General features: G+C 33.7%; 1 pseudogene; it reads left to right on the plus strand.

Annotated features, from left to right (window-relative positions):
- LOC100617646 (rRNA methyltransferase 2, mitochondrial-like) overlaps positions 1-16,870 on the plus strand; it is a 54,410-nt pseudogene extending 37,540 nt beyond the window's left edge.
- The last annotated feature ends 5,936 nt before the right edge of the window (positions 16,871-22,806 follow it).

A 22,806-nucleotide genomic window follows, 5' to 3' on the forward strand; every position in this document is an offset into this window, starting at 1 on the left:
GAATCCACTGAGCTACCCAGCCGCTCAATCCACTGAGCTAACTATGATTTTGCTTGAGCTCATGTGTTAAATAAGGAATCTACTGGGAGCACCTTTTCTGAGTAAAAGAGAAAGGGTTCAAAGTGAGCCCAAGTTTTAGCTATAACACATACTAACTATATAATTTAACTAATGAAGTTTATGTTCTCTATTTATAATCTGGTGATAATAATATTTAAACTTCTTAACTTATAGGGTTACTTATTTTAATTTTTTCCAAATTACATATTGCTAGAATATCTAATATTAATTTTCTAATATTTGCAGTTCACGTCCTCTACCTAACTCTTCCCTATCTTCCACCCTAAGAAAGAAGGTAATATGAAACACGTTGAACACATATTGTATAATATAAATTTCCAAGTTCATCACATTAAAAATCACATATTGCTTACACTAGAGTTTAATTAATGAGGAAAATTAAGTGAAGTATGGCAAATTTGAATAAAGATCCAGGAGGAAAAATCTAAGAATCATTGGAATAACTGAAAGCCACATTTAAAAAATTTGAAGAAAATAAACAACAATATAGCACGAATTGTTCATTCCCAATTAATGAATAGAATTTCCATTTCTAGTTCTTTGTCACCACACAAACACAAAAACTGCTAAAAATATTTTGATTCAAATGGGTTCTTTTCCCCTATCTTTGATCTCTCTGTGGCAGTACCACAGTAGTGGTATTGCTGAGTCTAAATGTATGCAGATTTTTATGGCCTTTTGGGAATGATTCTAGATTGCTCTCCAGAAAGGTTAAATCAGTCCATATCTCCATCAGCAGGGTATTAATGCCCCAGTTTTATCACATGCACTACAACATTTATAATTTTTGTTTTTTTGTCATGTTAGCCACTCTAGTGGATGTAACATAGTACTTCAGACTTGCTTAATTTGAATTTATTTTATCAATAGTATTTTGGAATTTTTTATATGACTACTGATAGTTTTAATTTCTTAATCTGAGAATTATAAGTTTACATCCTTTGAGCATCTGGCAATTGGGGAATTTTCATGTTCTTATCTATTTGATTCATTTTTCAATAAATTCCAGAAATGAAGACTTTATCAGAAAGATTTGCTATAAATAGTTCCCTTCTTTATAATCTTGGTTGCATTGATGTTATTTTTGCAATATATAATTTAAAGTAGTCAACATTATATCTTATATCTCATGTTTTTTATGCTTTGATTTGAACTAAATTCTTCCCTTATACATAATTCTAAGTAAAATATTTTATGTTTTTCTAATTTATGATATCACTATTAATCCATTTTGACTTTACTTTGGTATAGGCATGAGGTACTACAGGTCTATGCTTAATTTCTACTATATTCTTTTCCAAGTTTTCTAGCAATTTTTGTCAAATAAGAAGTTCTTCCAAAAGCCTCAGTCTTTTGATTTGTCAAACACCTTGCTCATATGGTTGCTTGCCATTTTATTTTAGATGCCTAATATTTTCCATTGCTACTTTGTTTATTAGTAAGCACTAAATTGTTTTTATGGTTACCACTTTGTAATATAGTTTGATTTCTGTTACAGCTAAGTCATTTTCTTTTTTTTTTTCATTAAACTCCCTTGGTCTTTTGTTCTTCCAGATGAATTTTCTCCTTTTTTCTATGGTACTAGAATAAACCTTACATAATTTGATTGCTACCATACTAAACAAGCAAATTAATTTAGGAATAAATGTCATTTATATTATATTGACTTGGGTCTATCTATGAGCACTTAATGTTCTTCCAATGGTGTGGATCTAACTTTATTTGTTTGAAAGTGTTTAGTAGTTTGTGATCACATATTCCCTGGGTTTCTATTGGCAGATAGCATCCCAGATATTTTATATTGTCTACAATTATTTTATATGGAATTGTACTTCCTATCTCTTTTTATTAGATTTATATGATAGAGAAATTCTTTTTTAATGTGGATTTATTTTATATATTGAAACTTTGCTAAAGATACTATTTTGATTAAGTTTTTTTGGTTGTTTCTCTAGGATACTCAAAGTAAACCATCTTATCTGAAAAGATTCATAGTTTTATTTCTCCAGTGGCTATGTGAATTCCTTCAATTTCTTCTTCTCTGGCTGTTTTAGTTAGCATTTCTAGTAGAATATTGAATAGTAGTGGTAATTATGGGCATTCGTGTTTCACTCTTGACCTTAGTGGAAAGGCATGAAGCTTATTCTCAATAAAAATAATATTTGCTAATGCTATTTGTCACTCTGAGGAATGTTCTATTTCTCTAGTGTTTTTAATGGGAATGAGTTTTCAATTTTGTAAAAAAGATTTTGCTGCATCTGTTGAAGTTATCATATGGTAACTGTTAGTTTTATTATTGATGTGATCAATTATGTTCTTGGTTTTCCTAACATTGAATCATTTATGCATTCCTGGAATAAAATCTTCTCAATCATAGTGTATGATCCTTGTGATATATTGCTATAGTCTTCTTGTTAATTATTTGGTTAAAATGTTTGCATCAACAATGATACATGAGAAACCCAGTGGAAATTGCTCATTCGCTACAGGAGAGGGGATGGGAGGCGAGGAGGGAAAGAACATGAATCAGGTAGCCATGGAAAATATTCACAATTAATTAAATGAATAAACTTTAATAAAACAATGTTTGCATAAATATTCATTAGAGATACTGCTCTATTTCTTTTCTGGTTTTGTTCTTCCTGGTTTAGGTATCAATGCAATATTTGTGCAACGAAAGGAATTTGGTAGAGTTCCTCCATCAGCTGTCTTTTGAATAGTTTATAGAGTATTGGAATTAATTATTCTTCTGGTGTTTGGTAGAGACTTAGTGGGATGAGCCAAGATGGCAGTCACAGAATGGAAATTTGAAACCCCTCTGAGAATCCTCTCAAACCAACCTTAAAATAGCACCTAAAATGAATGCCAGAGTCACAGAATCAACAAGAGGCTGAATAGTAGAAACTCCTGTCGAAAACAACTTGAAAGACAGATAGTAAGGGTCTATTACACTGTGATGATAGAGGAGTCATAAGTAAAACCACAGACTGCCTCATAATTATTTTAATGGTTTTCTTGCTTTCAATGTTATTAATCTCTCATTTGATTTTAAGGATTTCTAGTTTAGTATTTAAATTAAAAAAAATTATTTGCATGTCCATTCATTTATCTGCTCCTCTGTTTTATTCTTCTAAGCACTTAGAAAAATGAAGCCCCAGTAATTCTTTTTTTTCACCATTCACCTTTGACAATATTTGTATTTTATAATTATTGTCATATAAAATACATTTCCATAGTGGTCATTGTTTTAAGAGCATACTCATACATAACCAGCACCACAAAATAAGTCCATAAAATAAACTGTTATTAAAGATAAATAAGAGTTATTTTTTTCTAAAGGTGTATAGCATTACCCTTTATAAGTTTTTCAAGATTGTCCTAGATTATTGTTATTAAGTTTACACTAATAATAATTGTCCAATATTGCTATTCTCACAGTTCTTCTTATTCCATTCTGCCATCTGTTTTTGTGGATATTTCCAGCTTTTTCTGAAGTCATCTCACTAATGATTTCTTATAGCACAATAGTATTCCATCACCAACATGTAACAAAGTTTTTTCAACCATTCCCCAATAAATGGACATCCCCAAAATTTCCACTACAAAAGAGCTTTTTTATACATAGGTCCTTTCTCCATTTTTTATAATGTCTTTGGGATACAGACCCAGTGGGGGCATTACAAGATCAAAGGGCATGCACAGATTTATAGACTCTTGAGCATAGTTCCAAATTCTCCTCCAGAATGCTTAGTACAGTTCACCACTGTACCAACAATGAATGTGTCCCAATTTTACCTCATCCCTTACAAAATTTACCACTTTCCTTTGCTTCCATATTGGCCAGTGTGATAGGTATGAGTTCATCCTTTTCATATTTGACACTGATCACCTAATTGTCTTCCTTCTTTTTAAAAATTTAATTAAAAAATTAAAGAACACTATATTACTTGTTTTTTCATAAAACCAATTTCTAATCTTATTTATTACTTAAATGGTTGGCTTACTTTCAATTTTATTTTTTCTTTTAATTTTTATGATCTCCAAATTTATTTTATTTTTCATTCTTCATTTTTTAAATTTTATTTTAATTTTTTAATTAATTTATATAAATTTTAAAGGGGAAAATGTAGTACACCTATAAGTACTGTTTTACTAAGACCTGGCAATTCTAATAAATGCAATGATCCAAGACAATTCCAAAGGATTAATGATGAAAAAAAGACTATCTTCTTCAGTAAAGTGATTAACTCTAAGTATATATTGAAACAAATTTTATTTTATTGATTTTTTATAATGTTTATTATGAAAAGACATTTTTTATTTTTTTATTATTTGGTATGTATATTTGATATATTGTATATCTTATCTGTGAGTGCAGAAGTTGCTGTTTGGGGGAGAGGAATTAGAGCTCAAATGTTTAAAAGAAAACAATATTAAATTAAACAATACAATTTTTTAAAAAGATAAAATGAATCTTAACATAAAGATGGTATTCTTGTTTATAGAGGCTCTAGGAAGAAAGTCAGTAGCAAGCAGCAATGTGGCTCAGACTCTAAGCTCAAAGTGGAACTTCTCTGAAGTATCTAGCTTATATTGAAAAGGAATAACCAAGGAATAAATCCCAAACCACAGGGAAATCTAAACTTCTGCTCTGGATCATCAGATTTTTCCAGGGTTTTATTGTGACAGTCTATTATTAGTCTATTCTTCCAAAGTCCAAATCCAGGTTAGGAGCTTTCAGATCAAGGTAGGGATGGGTGGGCATCAGACATTTTGCCTGTACTGAAAAATTTTAGTTCCTCTATTAAAGAGAATTTCTCTTTCCATTTTTTTAATCAAGACATAACAAATTTGAGAACTACAAGTTGAATGAAATGTGCACTCAACTTTGTGATTGGATGTTCATTTATTTTGGTCACTTCATTTGAGAGTGGTTTGTAAATAAAAGTGTCATCTCAAGTGGTCAAAAGAAGTAAAATTTCATACACAAAGTTGAGTATATCTTTAACTCAATAGGGAAATAAGAACAAAAGGGGACAAAGGGAGGGGGAAAAGATTTCAGGAAAGCCATCTTAAGGGAAAGATTAGTACTACCAAAAACAAAAACAAAATTAAAATATGTATCATGTCTGTTTTTGAAGTAGCAAAGAATAGGACTCTCTAGGATAACCATAATTTAAGAATTGTTAAACAAGTTATGGTAAGTGATGGAATACTATTGCTCTGAGCTCTTACCATCATTTACAACTACAATGCTAGACGAAAAACAATACTCACTCCTGATGAGAGATATGAAGGATTCAAACTCCAGAATAAAAAAAAAAACCTCTCTCTTTTTGACTATTGGGCAAGCCAATATAATAACATGTTTTTTATTGACATGTTTGTTTATAATAAGATTTTTTCTAATACTGTTAATTAGAGACAAGTTGAGTGGGAGGATGAGGAGGATCTTGCAAAATCAAAAGAAATTAGACACATTTAAAAGAAATGTAGTTGGAAATATTCTTGAAAATCTGGTTCAATTTAAAATTATTTTATTTTAACTAATTCTACAAGATATTCATTGTTAATATCATTCTTTAAAAGTTTTATATTCTCCAAAATTTTGACTCAAACATACTAATGAGGATGCATAGTTTAGAAGCAATCTTGGCATCCTTAAATTGTCCATCTGGTTTAATTACATAAATTTCAGAAAATAGGTTCAAAGCTTTGGATAAAGTAAATTCAAATACTTATCTCCTTGCTCCCATGAAAGAAGCTACAAAATTTATGCATAACATCATATTCATTTTAGTTGAATTTGGTAAAAATAAGTAGAGCTACCATGTAATTCCCTTCAAAGAATTCTCAAGTAATTTCTCATCTCTGGAAGGAATAATTGTCAAGGAAAACCTTTATAAGAAAGTCTCAATGGGGAATAACTTATTGAAAGCTTACAAGAATCCCATCTCACTGTCAGCTCTGAAAAGAGACCTGACTCAAAATTGAAAGCACAGAATCTTTAAAAGATATACATATCATTTAAAGATAATTTTCTGCATCACCTACATTTTAATTCCAAAATCACTGGGTGTACTGGTTTTTTCTATCATATGCCTCACAAATTTTAAGTTCATGAAGAACATATGTAAAAATTGAGTACATTTAACACTGAATAACAGCAAATTAAATTAATATTTTAACAGGCAGAAAACTGCTAGTGTCCAATATAATTCCCAAACTAGTTGTATTGGTATTTTATTAGAGTCAAGCTTCAAAACAATACCAAATGATGGAAAGGTTAAAAAATATGTTTTATAATGAAGGCAATGATAATCAAATTTATCTAAACAATCTGATGATGCCAAGCAACATGAAATGGAAAAGTGCATCAACATGAATGCAATTATATATATATATATATATATATATATATATATATATATATAAAACCAAGAGCTGAAAACAATTTTAAAAATGCCATAGCCAGCAATACTTGATATACTTGCCAAAGAAAGACATATGGCAACCAAGGACAGCACTAACTTAGGACAACAATTAATTTATAAAAGTTTAAGGGCAAAGGTGGTAGAAGGCTTTGAGCTATGTTTCCCCCATGAAACAATGAGAAGTACTAGAGAGGGAAAATTTTTAGAAAGGTTGTAAATATGTACACCTAAACCAGAAATTCTATAAAGAATATGAAATTGAAAGAATTACAACAAACATGAAAAATGAGTTGTGGAAAATGATGTAGTAAACTCTTTTATAGTCATCATGTTGAGAATTTAACATTACAATTTTATAAATGGTAGAACTGATGAGGAAAGGAAATTAAGAAGGGAAGGGAAAAGAAGGGGAGGGTAAATAATAGGAGGTATGGAAAGAGGTGGGAAGGGGAGAATAAGGTAAGGAAACAGGAGGATGGGAAATAAAATCATAGGATCATAAATTGTGAGCTAAAAGGGAACTTTGAGTCTATTTATTTAAAGATTATATCATATAAACTAGAAAACTAAAACTTAAAGAGGTGTCATTTTAGTAGTGACAGATATGTTTTTTATATCTTTCATCTCTGACTTTGACAATATTGGTTATTGTACTATATTAATAACATGCTTTTTATAACACTTTAAGTATACAAAATATTTTAGACATATTAACACATTTCAGAACCACAACAACTCTCTGATGTAAGTAATATTGTTTCTTTCATTTTACCAATAAGGAATTTGAGACATAAAGAAGTCAAATAATTGGCTTGGAGTCACATGGCCAGTAAATGTCTGAGTCAACATTTGGACTTGGATCTTCTTAAATTCAAATCTCATTCTCCAACAACTGAGCCACCAAGTTCACTAGGTACCATATCAGGATTACATAAATATTGGAAATAATATTAACTTTCTCTTGTGACTCATTGTTGTCTGATATGGGATAGTTCAGCAAAAATACCATTTTAGAGTATTTTACTGTATATGGTTCTTATTAACTAACTGCTTGATGCAAATACCGTGACCATTATGTCATATGTATAGCCCATATAGCACTGTATTAGTTGTGCCTATCAGTCTATTATGAAAGCCGATAAAGTCATTACCCTACTCTGGATTCCCAACTGTCCCCCATCAATGCCATGATCACTTTGACATTTTATTAAATAACTCCATTATAAACTACAGAAGGTGGTCTAATTGGTTACTAAGATCTATTTCCAATTTAGATTCTGTGATTTCTCAGCTATATTCTGAATAATAATGCAGGAATATTATTAATAAGATAATTAGAATGGTAATAGCATTCAACACCACTGAATTCTTGTGTATATTGCCCTGATTTTATATAGAATGCATCATATTCACATGTGAAGGGTTCATATAGAAGGTGTCCCTTTGGACTAGTCATAGAAGCTTAAAACACACAATTTATTTCAAGCTCTCAAAAAGATGCAAAAAACTTAACCTTTAAAAGTCTATGAATGAAGAAGGTCAGAAGAAAATAAGCAACATAGAAATTAATGATGGTGAAAGATTGGCAATATGTGAGTGTGACGTAAACACTGACATATTTTAGGAAAGAAATCAATAATTGAAGGAGAAAATAGTTGAAGAAGTTACTTTTGGTCATTAGCTTTGGCAAATGTTTAGTTTAGATGCTTTTTTTCATTAAAATAATGTTATTTATTAACTGAGCTTAGATTTGGAAATAGGAAATACAGTAGTCAAAGATTTATACAAAATTGATTAGAACACCCAGATAGGAATCAAGGGAATATATTCTAGAATCATGTTCTACTTTTATAATATTATTAATGAGGGATTAATCAAGAGACACCCTGATCCAATGTTCCAAAAGAAGATGCTGACATTGCCCAATTGACAAGTGGTCAAAGATATGAACAAGCAAATTTCAGATGAAGAAACCAAAGCCATCAATATTCATATTAAAAAAATGTTCTAAATTACTCTTGATTAGAGAAATGTGAATTATAACAATCCTGAGGTACCACCTCATACCTATCAGACTGGCCAATATGGCAGCAAAAGAAAGTGATAAATCTTGCTGGGAATGACACAAAATTGGGACACTAATATATTTTTGATGGAGTTATGAATTTATCCAGCCATTCTGGAGGGTGATTTGTAACTATACCCAAAGGGCTATAAAACTGAGCACATGCTTTAATCCTGTAATAGCACTAGTGGGTTTATATCACAAAGACATAATTTAAAAAAGGAGAAAGGGCCTACTTGTATAAAAATGTATAAATGATCTTTTTGTGGTGGCAAAGAATTGGAAATTGAGGGTATGTTCGTCAATTTGAGAATGGCTGAACAAATTGTGGTACATGTTGGTGATTTTGGAATACTATTATGGTATCAGAAAGGATAAGTGATATGATTTCAGAAAAAGCTGGAAATATCTGCAGAGAATGAGAAAAGGAAACATAACTGGAATAACATTATGCAAAATAACAGCAAAATTGGACAATGATTATCTATGAAATCTTGGCTACTCTTAGAAATATGATGATCTGGAACAATCCTGAAAGACTTATGATGGGGAATACTAACCATGTTCAGAGAAAGCATAATTGGAGTTGTCTTTCACTTCAGTGTGTCTTTGGTTTTATTTGTGGGGTTTGGTTATGTATGAGTATGCTCTTACAACAATTACCAATAGGGAAGTGTGTTTTGTATGACAATAAAAAAATAAAAACTAAATATAAATAAATTTTAAAGAACAAAAAAGAAGCTGGAATTAGGTTGACCTAAATAAAGAGCATTATTTTTGGACAAAAAATTATATCATTCATGGAGGAACATGTAATACCTATGCTGTTACTAAATTATTCCTCAGTTGGTGGGCATCTACTTTGTCTTTAGTTCTTAACTATGCCAAAAAGTGTTTTTATAAATATTTTGTTATATGGGACCATTTCCTGTCTGACATCTTAGGTGAAATTTCTTGGCAAAGTGTATAAATATTTTGATTACTTTTTTGTTACAATTATAAATTGTTTTCTGGCATAATTAGACCAATTCCCAAAGCCACAAACAGTGCAATATGTCATTTCTGTTTTCATAGTTTCTTCAATAATGACTACTGAAGCACAATTTCATCAAGGGAAGCTTCATGATAAATTAAAGTGAAAGTAATGGGGGGGGTGGTAACAGCAAAGCAATATAGCTGGTAAGGAAACATGGAAAAAGGCATTTTATTGGGTGAGTCATGTAAAAATTAAATTACTACTAATAATTATTAAATTATTACACCTAGCACGCTGCCATCCAGAGTGACTTTGCCAGGGAAAGAGAGCAAAGAGAGCCAGTGACATGCCTTATATAGACGGTTTTACGTCACTTTCCTGCATCTCATCTGTACCAATGATAGCTTAGCTTGACTTAGGACAGCCCAGGGGTATGTCCACTTTTTCTGCACATATCTGTTGAAGGCCATTTCCTCTGATAATTAAATCTTTGAGTATAGTGCAGGCATCTTGACCTTGTTAAACTGAGTAGGGTGGAGAAATGTAGAGTTCTCAAGACTTGATTCTGTTAAACCAAGAATCTCCATTGTTACTAATCAGGAAATAGCTAAATCAGATCTTCTAAAGTACAGTCTGATTAGGGTGGAATAGTTTTAAAATTCACAATATACCCCCTGAGGCCCAAGGAGGACTAGTCTCTCTGATGGGTCTTGTAAATATCCCAGCTATGAAATTACAATAGAGAGGAATAGAAAAGAGAGATAGCAAAACCAATGCTTTACTAGGTGCATTGACAAAAAGTCAAATTAGGGGCAGTCCCCTTTGGTATAAAAGTGTACATTTACAATAAACGTTGAATCAAACTTCAGTTCAATCAACCACACCCAAAGTTCATTCTTGATCTTAATGTAGTGTAGGTTTTCTGGCATCTTTCTGCAACAGTTCATTCTCTGGATTTAGAAGCTAGCAAGCTTCTTCCTTGAAGATCTTTCTTGAAAAAAATTTTCAGAATCTTGGATTTTTATTAAAATACAATCCCCCCTGAAGTGGGTGTTAAAAAACATCCAGTTCAACTCAGGATGCATTGTTGAGTTATGGGGTGTATGAGTCAATTATTAAAAGAATTGAAAAATAACAAAAACAAAACAAACAAAAAATATACATAAAGGAAAAAAATGGAAGAAAGTTAAACTTTTGGGAGAAAAAAATTCAAAATCAGAATCAAAATACCAAAATCTATGTATATAAAATGTTGAATAAGCAAGAATAAATTCATAATAGGCCCTTGTACAGGTCCAATTTAAAGTAATTTTTATACCACAAGTCTGTAGGACAGAATGCAGTAATATTTCACTTACCCATTTGCAGCCAAGACTACAGGAAGTTGCCATACATAAGAAGAAAAAGAACTAGAATTCTATTTTGATAGGGAAGCATCATTCCCTGCTCTGATTTTTGTCATTCTCCGGGATATAAGGAGCCAGCATTATAGGCAAATTTTGGTACTTGTATGAGTACTTCACAAAGGGTGTAGATAAAAGGAAATCCTATGACAACATATGTCAAGTGTCACAACCTCGAGTCTCACACTAGTTTTCCTTGTGTGCTTTTTTTGGCACTATTCAGGTTAAGTCTGTGCTCCTTGTTTTTATCCCTGTACTAACTACTACTGTACTATTGATGTTGGGTAAAGTGAGCTGAAGAGTTATAAATGACAGATATGCTCCTCTTTTGGGAGTCAGGGGTACCATGCCCTGGGATTAACTTCCCAGCTCCTTTGCTATGAGACTGTGATGTCCCATCCATTCACATCTTTATAAATGTGGAAGGAGGGGATTATAATTGTATTTCACTTCAGTTACTAAAATATACCTTATCAGAGTTGTTGAAAAAATATAAAATTCATGTCTAAAATACCCCTTAAAATCAATTTGAGATATTTAGCTCATTAAATTTTCCAAAGTTTGTTATAAGATTTTAATTCATTTTTATAAAGTCTATCCATCCTCTATGTGACAATTTACAAAGTCAAAAATAGAAAAAAGCTATTTTTCTATGGGCTTTTTCAATAATATTTTTTCACTGTAGTTATAGAGGAAAAATAACAGAATATAACAGTAGTTAAAACCCAGTAATTTTTATGAAGAATAGTGTAACAGAATAGTTTTGAATGCATTAATATAAGAACTGAAAACCAACAAAATTAAATCTTAAACAAAACAATCAGCAAAATGCAATAAAATACAGAGGTTTTTATAAAACATTGGAGTCTGAAATGCCTTAAAAATATAACCTCCAGTCTCTTTAAAGTTCATTTTTTATCCATTTAGATACCTATTGTCAGAAGGCAGAAGACTGGTAAGGGGTAGGCAATGGGGTTCAAGTAACGTGCCTAGGGTCACACAGCCAGGAAGTGTCCAAGTCCAGATTATAACCCAGGACCTCCCATATCCAGGCCTAGCTCTCAATCCCCTGAGACACTGAGCTGCTCCCCCATAGTGAGGGTAGGTTTTAGGAATCTCAATTTGGGCCAAAGAGTTTCATGGAAATGAAATTCTATTCTGAATCTCAGGTGAGATAAATAAAAGTACCAGTGCACTGAAAAGATATTCTTTGAAATAGCCCATGTTTGTAATCAACTTCCTATTTGGAAAAGTCTCTTCCTTCTCCTCATTGTTCCCCCCTATGGTCCCCTGGCCCATAGAGGCTATTTGTAGCCTAAGGAAAGATCACCCCCATTTTTACCAGCTAGTTTTTGATTGGGGCTGGGCTGAGGCAATCTGGCTCGGAGGCTGGAGATCATCTGGGGCTGGGCTGGGGCAGGTGCCAGGAGAGCAATCTGGGTCAAGCAGATCTGGAGCAGATTGGCTGGAGGCAAGTGCCAATAGCAGGAGGTGGGAGCAGGCAGCAGGAGAAAGCTGATTCAATAGGCTTTGCTGAAAATCCTTGGAGAAACATGGCTTAATAAACAATTATCTAGGCTATCTTAAAAAATTTTTTTGAGAAGTTCTCATCCAAATCTTGTTGTTGCCAGAAATGTAAAAATTAAATTAGTCTCTACTGATAAAAATATTATATTTTAAAGGGTTCATTAAAGATTATTAGAAATCAAGGAATAAAGAAATACAAAATAAGAAAACCACATGCCTAGGGCTGATTAGTCCATTCAAAACCCCCATGCTTAGCTTACCCACTATATCACTGCAATGGAAGAGGGCAAAATAGGCATTGCTGCCAGTTAAATACTCCTTGTGACCTTACCCAGGTGGAGACTCAGGTGAGATTATAGGGAATTCTGGGAAATACCAAAGACTTCTGGGGATTGAAGTCTAGGGTTCAAATCTCCATTTTACAGTCAATACATGGAAGAACTAGAACAGAAGAAATTTAATTTAGTGTAGTCGGCTATTATGTTGGAATGGGTCATTGCATAATGTTCCAGTGAAATTCACAATGAATCTTAGTTTTTACTTCTATATAGAAAGGTAATAGAATATGAATGCAGATTATAGAATATCCTATCAGTCTTTGTTAAGATATTATTTTACTTTGCTGTGTTAAATTTATGGTTGGACTGAATATAATTTAATTAGTCACCAGGGATAAGTTAGAATGGAATTTATGGCAGTTTATTTACAATAGAGGGAAGATATTAAGCAAGAGAGAAAGAGAGTAAAGGAGAGAAATAGCTACTCTGGCCTCCTCTAAGCCAGGCAGGAATTCAGAAGCCTCAGCTGAGGGAAAGGAGTCCCAAGACAATGCACCTCTCCAGTGGTTGGTGCCTCCAGAAAGGCCAAGGAACAGGAGTCAGACTTTGCATTCAACAAAAAGCCAAAGAAAAGGGGTCACCAGGAAACAGGTCCAATCAGCACTCTTCTGAATGAAGAAAATTCTCCACTCCAGTAGAACTGCCAGTAGAACTTCAAGAGAACTCTCTCTCACAGGAGGTTCTACTCCAAGTGAGATTTCCAAGTTGAACTGCCTTCAGGCAGTTGTTACTTTCTTTTTAAATACATTTTTCTCTTGTATCACTTCCCCTAATTTTTATGCCTACCAATCACAGTTGATGAGCTGCTCTAGGACTGCCCAAAAATTTGCACCTTTTGGGATTAAATCTAAAATGGGAAGATATCCATACACAGCTTTTAAGTACCATGTTTACACTTATGGGGATTAAATCTAAAAATAGACAGATATTTCCATTCAACTTTAAGTAGAGTGTTTACATTTGGGGGGAAATAAATCTAAAAATAGACAGGAGATAACAATTTAACAATCTTCACAATCAAGGAAGAGCTAAGTACCTTTGGAGAATGAATGTGACTGAGACTATAAAAAGAAAAAAGAATTGATGAGTTATTAAGAATTTAGAGATGGATGGAGCAGGTAAAGAATAGGAAATGGTTGGAAGAGTGGAGAGAAGGGATGAAAGAAGGAAAAGGAGGAAGAGAGGAAGGGAAGGAGAGAGGATCGGAATGAGGAAAAATAGTATAATTTTCTCTGTCATAAGTTGGTGTTCATGTCTTTTATGCACAAAATGGCTTACCCTTCTTTGTTCTTGGATGAAAATTTTAGGATCATTAAAAGAGTTTTATAACATATTGAAAACAATTCAGCATGTTCAACTCTCCCTATTTTGTTTTGTGAGATTTGTACTATTTGTTTCATGTACATATACTAATGTAAAACTCTATAGACCAATAGTTTCAATCTCAAATAGAAATAGGACCATTTTAGATTCACATTGGATTAAAAAAATACATATGAGCACTATCTCTGTCCCAGTATATGTTATTTGTTTTTAAATGCTTCCCAATTACTTTTTAATCTAGCTCCCATCAGAATTGGTAGTGTTTCTTGCTGTAAGCAGCCCACAGTCATGTTTGACACCTCTGCTAAAATTTTCTCTGAAAATAGATGGTATTCTTTCTCATAGGTTCCTGGATTGTCCTGGGTTATTTGCATTGCTGTTATTAGCAAAGTCGATTACATTTGCAGCAGTCTCTATGTACAATGTTCTCCTGGTTCTGCTCCTTTCACTCTGCATCCATTCTTGGAGGTCTTTATGGTTCTCATGGAATTCCTTTAGATCACTGTTTCAACACAGTAGTGTTTCATCACCATCAGGTACCACATTTTGTCCAGTTATCCCCCAATTGATAGACACTCCCTCATTTTCCAGTTTTTTGCCACCATAAAGAATGTGGCTGTGGATGTTTTTGTACAAGTCTTTTTCCTTGTTTTCTCTTTGGGGGTACAGAACCAGGTTTGACTGGGTCAAAGGCTAAGCAGTCTTTTAAAGCTCTTTGGGCATGGTTCCAGATTGCCCTCCAGAGTGGTTGTATTAATTCACAATTCCACCAATAGTGTTTTGGTGTTCAAATTTTGACGCATCTCCGCCAACATTTGTTACTTTCCTTTGATACCATATTGGCCAATCTGCTAGGTGTTGTATAATTGAAAATCTGTTCCCAGAAAAAAAGAACTACATTTCCTGGGAGCCCACTGACTTCCTATCATTATGTACTTCCTGTAGACAGGGGATATTAGGCAGGGACGTGGAGGGTTCCAACTCTTTACTTCCTGTCCTGAGCTTGGTGGTGGTAAGGCAGGTGTTTGAACTAACTGATCAGCCATGGGCATGTGGTCTTTATTTTTGTATCCCTTTATTCCTTTATTTCTAATGTTCATTTAATAAACCTCCATATAAAGCAACTAGAACTCGCTGCCTCTGACAGAAGCAGGTGGCGAACCCACATTAACCATGCCACCACCACCTTTGAAGATGAACGACGTCGATGTCTTGCCGCTGCGCTTGAACGCCGACACCAGGCCACAGCCGCACCTCCCGTAACAACTGGCATCCCATGCCCCATGTGCCACAAACTCTGAGCCTCAGTCTTTGGACTCCAAAGCCACATGAGGGTACACCGTAGATGAAACTGCACAAAGACAATAGTCATATTCGATCACCGAGAGACTACCACTACTATATATATATATATATATATATATATATATATATATATGTGTGTGTGTGTGTGTGTGTGTGTGTGTGTGTGTGTGTGTGTGTGTGTGTATTTATTACACATTAAGTTAAAATTTTACATTTATGTCAACCAGATGGGTTGAGAAAAAAACTCAATTATTTTTAAGATAGCCTAAATAAATTTTAAGCCATTTTTCTCCTGCCAAGGCTTTTTGCCCACCCCACACACCTACCCTCAAAACCTTGGAGAGAACTCTGAACTCTTTTTGGAGCTGCTGTCTTTTTCTTTCCCTACATCTTTGTCTGGTTGCTCTCCCTACTGATTCGGCTATTTTTATCTGGGGGACTCTTGGTGAAGACGAGATAAGCTGTTTCTCTAGCCCATCTGCTTGACCCCATGTTCCTCACTTCTTCGCTGCTGCCTCTGGCCCTGCTGCTGCTGATATTGCCTATTCCTATTTCTGCTCCTACTCAAGAATCCTTGTCCTGATCTCAAGTACCAACTCAGACTGCTGCTGTTGGTCCTGCTGGGCTGCTGGTAGCTTCTAAAGTGTCTTTGGAAATCACAAACTTGGACCAGATCTCCAGGCAACTGATACCAGAAGTTGGCTTATGTCTTCTTTCAATGTCAAATTTTCACACTGCTATAAGTAGGCATGGGGCAAAACAGCTAGAGAGCATCTCTGGTTGACAAGGCACTTGAAAGATCCATTTGTGAAAGCTGCAAAAGTAGAAAATTCCCATTGCTGAAGTGCCTTCAAACTTCTGGGAGTAAATGAGAAGCATCAAATTTTTCATCCCAGGCTTTGGATTTTAGACTGTGGTACTGCCCCTTGGGCATGGAATCAAGTATCTGTCCAAAAAGTCAATGCCGCAGGCACAGATACAACTCTTCTGATGGTTTTGTCTTTGGGGTGGAGCTTCTTCATATATTTCCATTGGAGGGAGCAATTTTCCTCTGTCCTGCTGATATAACTGACTCAAGGACCTTCAAGAAAATTCAAGAGCAACTTCCTGGACAGAAAGCTGATGTGATTTTGAGTGATATGGCACCCAATCCAACTGGGATTTGGGAACTTGATCACCAAAATCTCATAAGTGTGTGCCTGTCTCTTCTGAACTTTTCTTCAAGCGTATTACTTCCAGGGAGAACATTTCTCTGTAAATTTAGGAATGGAAGTCAATGACATCTCTTACAAAACAGGCTGGAAAAAGAATTCCAGAGTGTCAAGACTATAAAACCTATAGCTAGCAGGAAAGAAACATCAGAGACTTATTTTTTGGTAAAATCATATGTAGGAATTAAAAGATGTCTGAAAGAGTAAAAAGTTACATCTACTTTTACCATTAGAATTATTGGGGTCTATATTGTTAATAAGAAATTTGAATCATATCGTGAACTGTTGCTATATAAATATAATACATTATGTACTAAGCACAGATTAGGAGAACATTTTATTCTATTGGGTCACAAACAAGATTTGGGGCTGGGAATGCTATTAGAAATTATGAAGCTCAACATAAACTCCTTATTTTATAGATGCAAAAACCGAGGCCTATTGAGACTTGTTTAAGGTTGTAACAAAGCCAGAATTTGAACCCAGTTTTTTCCACCTCCCTTCCTACCAAACATTAATTTGTTTTCCTTAAGAGGACAAAGTATCTATTTTTCTTTGTGTCTTGTCTTTTTTTCCCTTGTCTCTTTGTGTCTTGAGTTTTTGTGTCTTGTCTTTTCATGTCTTGAGTTTTTATGAGTTTTTGTGTGGATAAAGGTCTCTGGTATTGAGACCATCTATCCTTCAGGAGATATATTTTTTGTTTTATGCTTTAAATCTACATTCATGTAATAGCACTAAAATGCAATATTAAAGAAATTTCCAAAAGAAGAAAAAAGCTACATATCATAATACCTGCAAAGGATATATTTTATTTATTTTATATTTCCTGTGTGGATGACAACAGCAAATACAAATGTGACAAACATGTTTAATCATCCCCTGATTTGAAAAAGAACCTATGGCAAAGTACATAAACAAAAAGACATCTACTTTATTGAAAGAATTTTCCGTTGTGAATTAAGAGATTTAATGAAGAGTCCAAGTAGAAGACACTCAATGAATGGTATATTCTTCAGATACTTCAGTTTGAAGATACCATTTTGTTATATGCATCAAGCTACAGAAAATGGAAGAATATCCTAAAGGAATTATAAAAACAATGTTTCCTAGTATGACCTAAGAAGCCAAAGCATTATGAGTCTACCCCTTTGTAAAATAAATTAGATGACCATGTAGGTCTGCTTTAGAGAGAGAAGTCTCACCAAAATATTGAAGTGTTACTTTGAACAACCTATCACTAATCTGATTTCTCCTGGGATGACACCACCATAGGAAGAACTTTACAAAAATCTAACAAAAAAAGAATCCTATGAGAATTTATGAAAGCAGCCAGTTTGTCTGTGTACAAGTAAGGGAAACTGGAAAATCTTAGCTTGTAGTAATTATAACTCAAGGTGACTATTTAGCCCCCCAAAGGAAACAGTATGAACACAGTAGGACTGAAGATTCTAAACTATTTTGAGTTCTCTTCAAGGAAAATAGCTTCCTCATGAATCAAACAAATAGATAATGAAATAACTCAAAAAGTACATAAAGAAATCTTAGAAGGGTAAGATAATTTCCACAAAAAAAAACCATGCAATATTTGAATCTGTTATTTTACTAATATAGACATTACCAAAATATTCACCTAGGTGCTCTTGCATAAAAGGGTACATGATAAATCAATAGCCTATGAAAATATATGTTATCATGAGAATAAAGCCTAGATGAAAGGGAAAATCAGAGTACAAAGGTATATACACTGAGAATATTTTCCATTTTTATTCCATTTCACTGCGGCTGATAATCTAGGAAATAATATTTTCATTGAATGTGAGAATTAATTTTTAAGCAAAAAGCTAAGTCAACAAATAATTATGTAAGAGAAAAGAGGTGTCTTATAATGTATCAAAAAGTAATTATATGAAAAAGAAACATTACTGGCTTCCAAGCTCAAAGACATTTTATATTCACCATCTCACCAAATTATTACAATGATTTTCATTTGGAGCTTTGGTTAGCTTTATCTATCTAATGACTAAATACTTGCAGAATTAAACAAATAAAAAATATATATCACAAAGTATTTAGGAATTGACTCCTTCCATTCTACATACAAAACACAAAAATTTTTCTGTAGTCTTATAAAATCACCAGCTAGATGGAAGAATGTATTGCTCTTTTTCTTTAATTTTCTTTGTCATTTCCATTGTAAGAAATTTGCAAAAATATTTATAGGAGAGATGGGATTATATATGACCTTTCCAATCATCATTTCAACTGGAAGCCCAGAGAAGTATATATTCACACAGATTTAAGTAATTCACTATATAGAATCAAGGCTTTTCAATTCAATAAGCAATTAACAAACCCTAATGTTAACTATCCAATCAGATACAATTTAATCAAATCCAATTAACATTTATTAGGCACCTATTATGTACCAGGTACTGTGCTAAGCAATTGAGATACATTTAATTAAAATAAATACAGTCCTTGCTCAAGGAGTTTACAGCCTAAAGAGGGAGATAACACAGAAAAGGAAGCAGAAAATCAAGGGAAGAATTATTATGGGAGGAAAAGAAGGAAGAGAGGCAACATGATACTAGATTTAATGCACAGTGATATGAAATGGAACATCATGTTCTATGGAATTGAAACTAGACAGGGCAGGAGATGCAAATTAGAATGAGATGAGAGTTTAATTTCTGCCCCCTATAAAGGAAGGCATTAGGAAGTGTTTAGGACTCTACTCTCTAACCCTCAAATCAGAAGTGTTACAACACTGGCGGAGAAGGTTTCAATCAAGTCTTGAATTAGAAGCATGGTGGTAGGTTTATAAGTGATAATTTTTTTTATCCCTCATAGGTAGGTGATATTATTATGTTCATTTTTTTTAAGTAAGGGGAATGAATCAGGCAGAAGTTAACTGACTTGCCTAGGATCACATAGCTAGTAAGTGACAAAAACAAGATTTGAATTCACATCATCCATAGTTCAAATCCTGTGTTCTTTTGACTACATAAACATCATTTGTGTATATATGTGCATATAGTGCATATAGATGTGAGTACGCATAAATATGCAATTCCTGTGATTTGTAGTGTATATGTATATGTAGTGTATATATATGTAGTGTATATATATAGTGTGTTATTATTTCATTTATTCATATAAAAATGGAAGAAGAGAGTACCAACATGCTAACTCAGGTAATAAGTGCCTGTTGTAAAAAAATGACACTAGAATTGAGGCTTGAAAGGAGGTAGAAATTCTGAAATTCATAAATGATTATTTTAATCATGAATCACAGCTTTTGCAAAGTCCCTGAAGAAGGAAATGGAATTTTTCTTTTGAGAATAGTTAGTAGGTCATTTGACTTGTGCAAATGAATTAAGTTCAAAATACTCTAAAGTTTGGAAAATCTCTAGGGCTGCAATTGGACTAAAATACAGAATTCAAGAAGGGAATTTATATGAAAGAATAGTAGAAAGGTATCTTGGAGGAAAATTATGTAAGGTCTTAAATGCCAGTTTAATGATTCTTTATAATTTCCTTTTATTGGTCCTAGACCTTGCTTCTAGAAATGTCCCCATATCTATAGTGTCCAGAAGGATTGCACAATAGCCGTCCTATATTCTACCATTGTTATACCCAATTAAGAGTTTTTTGCTCAATTTAACATGATGTTTTCTTTCATATATCGACAACTGAATTGTGTATTCAGAGGAGTATGGTGGTGATGTTGTGATACATTCAAATTATCATAATAAAATACATCTCAAGAAATGTGATATATTTATTTGTATGAAGAGATTTTAAACATTTAGCTGAGATAATTAGAGATTTTAAATATCTTCTGATCACTCCTGTAAAAGAAAAGTCATATTTTGAAGCTGAAGAATACAATAGATTTTTCAAGATAGCCTCCAATTGACAAATGTTTAATGGATATGAATAAGCAATTTTCACAGGATGAAATCAAAAGTACCAATAAGCACATGAAAAGGTGTTCTGAATCCCTTCTGATTAGAGAAATGCAAATTAAAACAATTCTGATATAACACCTCACTCCTAGCTGACTGACCAATATTACAACAAAAGAAAGCAATAAATGTTGGAGGGGATGTGGCAAAATTGGGACACTAATACACTGTTGGTAGAATTGTGAATTGGTCCAACCATCATGGAGGGTAATTTGGAACTATGTCCAAAGGGCTTTAAATGAATGCCTATCCTTTGGTCCAGTCATATCACTGCTAGGTTTGTACCCCAAAGAGATAAACAGGAAAAACAGTTGCACAAAATTATTCATAGAACTTCTGGGTTAAGATGGCCCCAGAGTAAAGGAAGGACTCTTTCTCTCCTCTCCACTGATCGAGATAGGGTGTCTCACAAGGAAAAAACCAAGATCATATGAGCAGAGAGATACAATAGTTGGGTGCAGCATGGAAGGTAAACAAAGTTTGGGCATTTCCACACTAAAAGGGGACCAAATTACTCCCACCAAGTGACAAGCACATCACCCCACCGCCACTACACCTATGATGCCATAGTCAGAGCAAATGTTGGGGTTCAGGGGGATGGGACTGGCTGAGGTCACCATAGACTTACCCCTAAGAGTTGTGAGACTAGGGACCCTAGGAGTTTGAGGAATACAGAGCTTGGGCTCAGAGACAGAGAAGGACAGCACACAGTAGACACTGTTGCAGAGACACAAAAATAGCCTCATGGCAAAAACTTCTCTGGAGCTCAATACAGAGACTTGCCTACTGTCTACACTAAGATGTCTGCAGGGTAATCTCTAGGTTCTCAGGGGCTGGCTGGGGCCACCACAGACTTGTCCATAGGAGCAGTGAGACTTGAGTCTCCAGAAGGCAGAGAAACATGGAGATTGGGAAAAGAGAAAGCTCAGGGAACCACACAGAAGATGCAGCTGTGGGGGCTCAAAAAATGTCTCAAGGAAAAAAAAAACCTCTCTAAAGCTCAATACAAAGATAACCTCCTTCCTCACTCAGACTTCTGACCAGTAAGGAACAAAGCAATGGCCAAAAACTCCCAAGAAATACAATCCACAATCACAAATTTAAAAACAAGAAGAAAACAACACTCAATAATTTTTATGTAGAAAAACTCCAGACTAAAGAGGATCCAGGAGACAACAACAAACAAGTAAACACATCCAAACCTTTCAAAAAACTGGAAATTGTGAATGAGCATTTGAGAAGCTCAAATTTAAGATTATGAGAAAGATAGAAGAGACTTGGCAATAAAAGTGAGAAATAATTTAAAAAGAAAATAAGAGTTTAAAAGACAGAATTCCCCACTTGGTAAAAGAAGCCCAGAAATAAAATGAAATGCTGAGCAAATTTAAGACCAGAAATGACCTGCTAGAAGCCATGAAAAGTAGGGTAGATCAAACAGAATAGGAAAACCAAAAGATATTAGCTGAAAACCAATCATTAAAAACTAGAATTGGGGAATGGGAAGCCAATAATCCCATAACACTGTAAGAATTAATAAAGCAAAGACAAAAGAATGACAAAAATATAAGGAAACATGAAATATCTCACTAAGAAAATGACCAATGTTGAAAATCAATCTACAGGAGACAATTTGAGAATTATAGGCCTCCTTGAAAATTTGGAAATGAACAGAAACCATTACATCATACTACAAGAAATTATCCAAGAAAGGTGCCCTGATGTTCTTCAACAAGAGGGCAAAATAGACATTAAAAGAGTTCATAGTTATCTCTCTACCTTAAATCCTCAAAAGAAAACCCCCAGGAATAAAATTGCCAAATGCAAGAGCTTCTAAACTAAGGATAAAATATTGCAAGAAGGCAGAAAGAGAAAATTCAGATATCAAGGAACACCAATCAGGATTACACAAAATTTGGCAGCTTCCACACTAAAGGACCACAAGGCTTAGAATATAATATTCAGTAAGGCAATAGAATTGGGGCTACAACAAAGGATCACATCATCAAAATTGACTATATATTTCCAGAGGAAACTGTGGCCATTCAACAAAATAGATTTGCAAATATTCATGAAGACCAGGACTAAAAAAAATTTGATATCCAAATACAAAAAGTAAGAGAAACATGAAAACTTAAATAAGAAAGAAAGGGGGATTTTTTTCTTCTTTTTCCTTTT

Source organism: Monodelphis domestica, chromosome 7, assembly GCF_027887165.1.
Source record: "Monodelphis domestica isolate mMonDom1 chromosome 7, mMonDom1.pri, whole genome shotgun sequence".
Classification (NCBI taxonomy): domain Eukaryota; kingdom Metazoa; phylum Chordata; class Mammalia; order Didelphimorphia; family Didelphidae; genus Monodelphis; species Monodelphis domestica.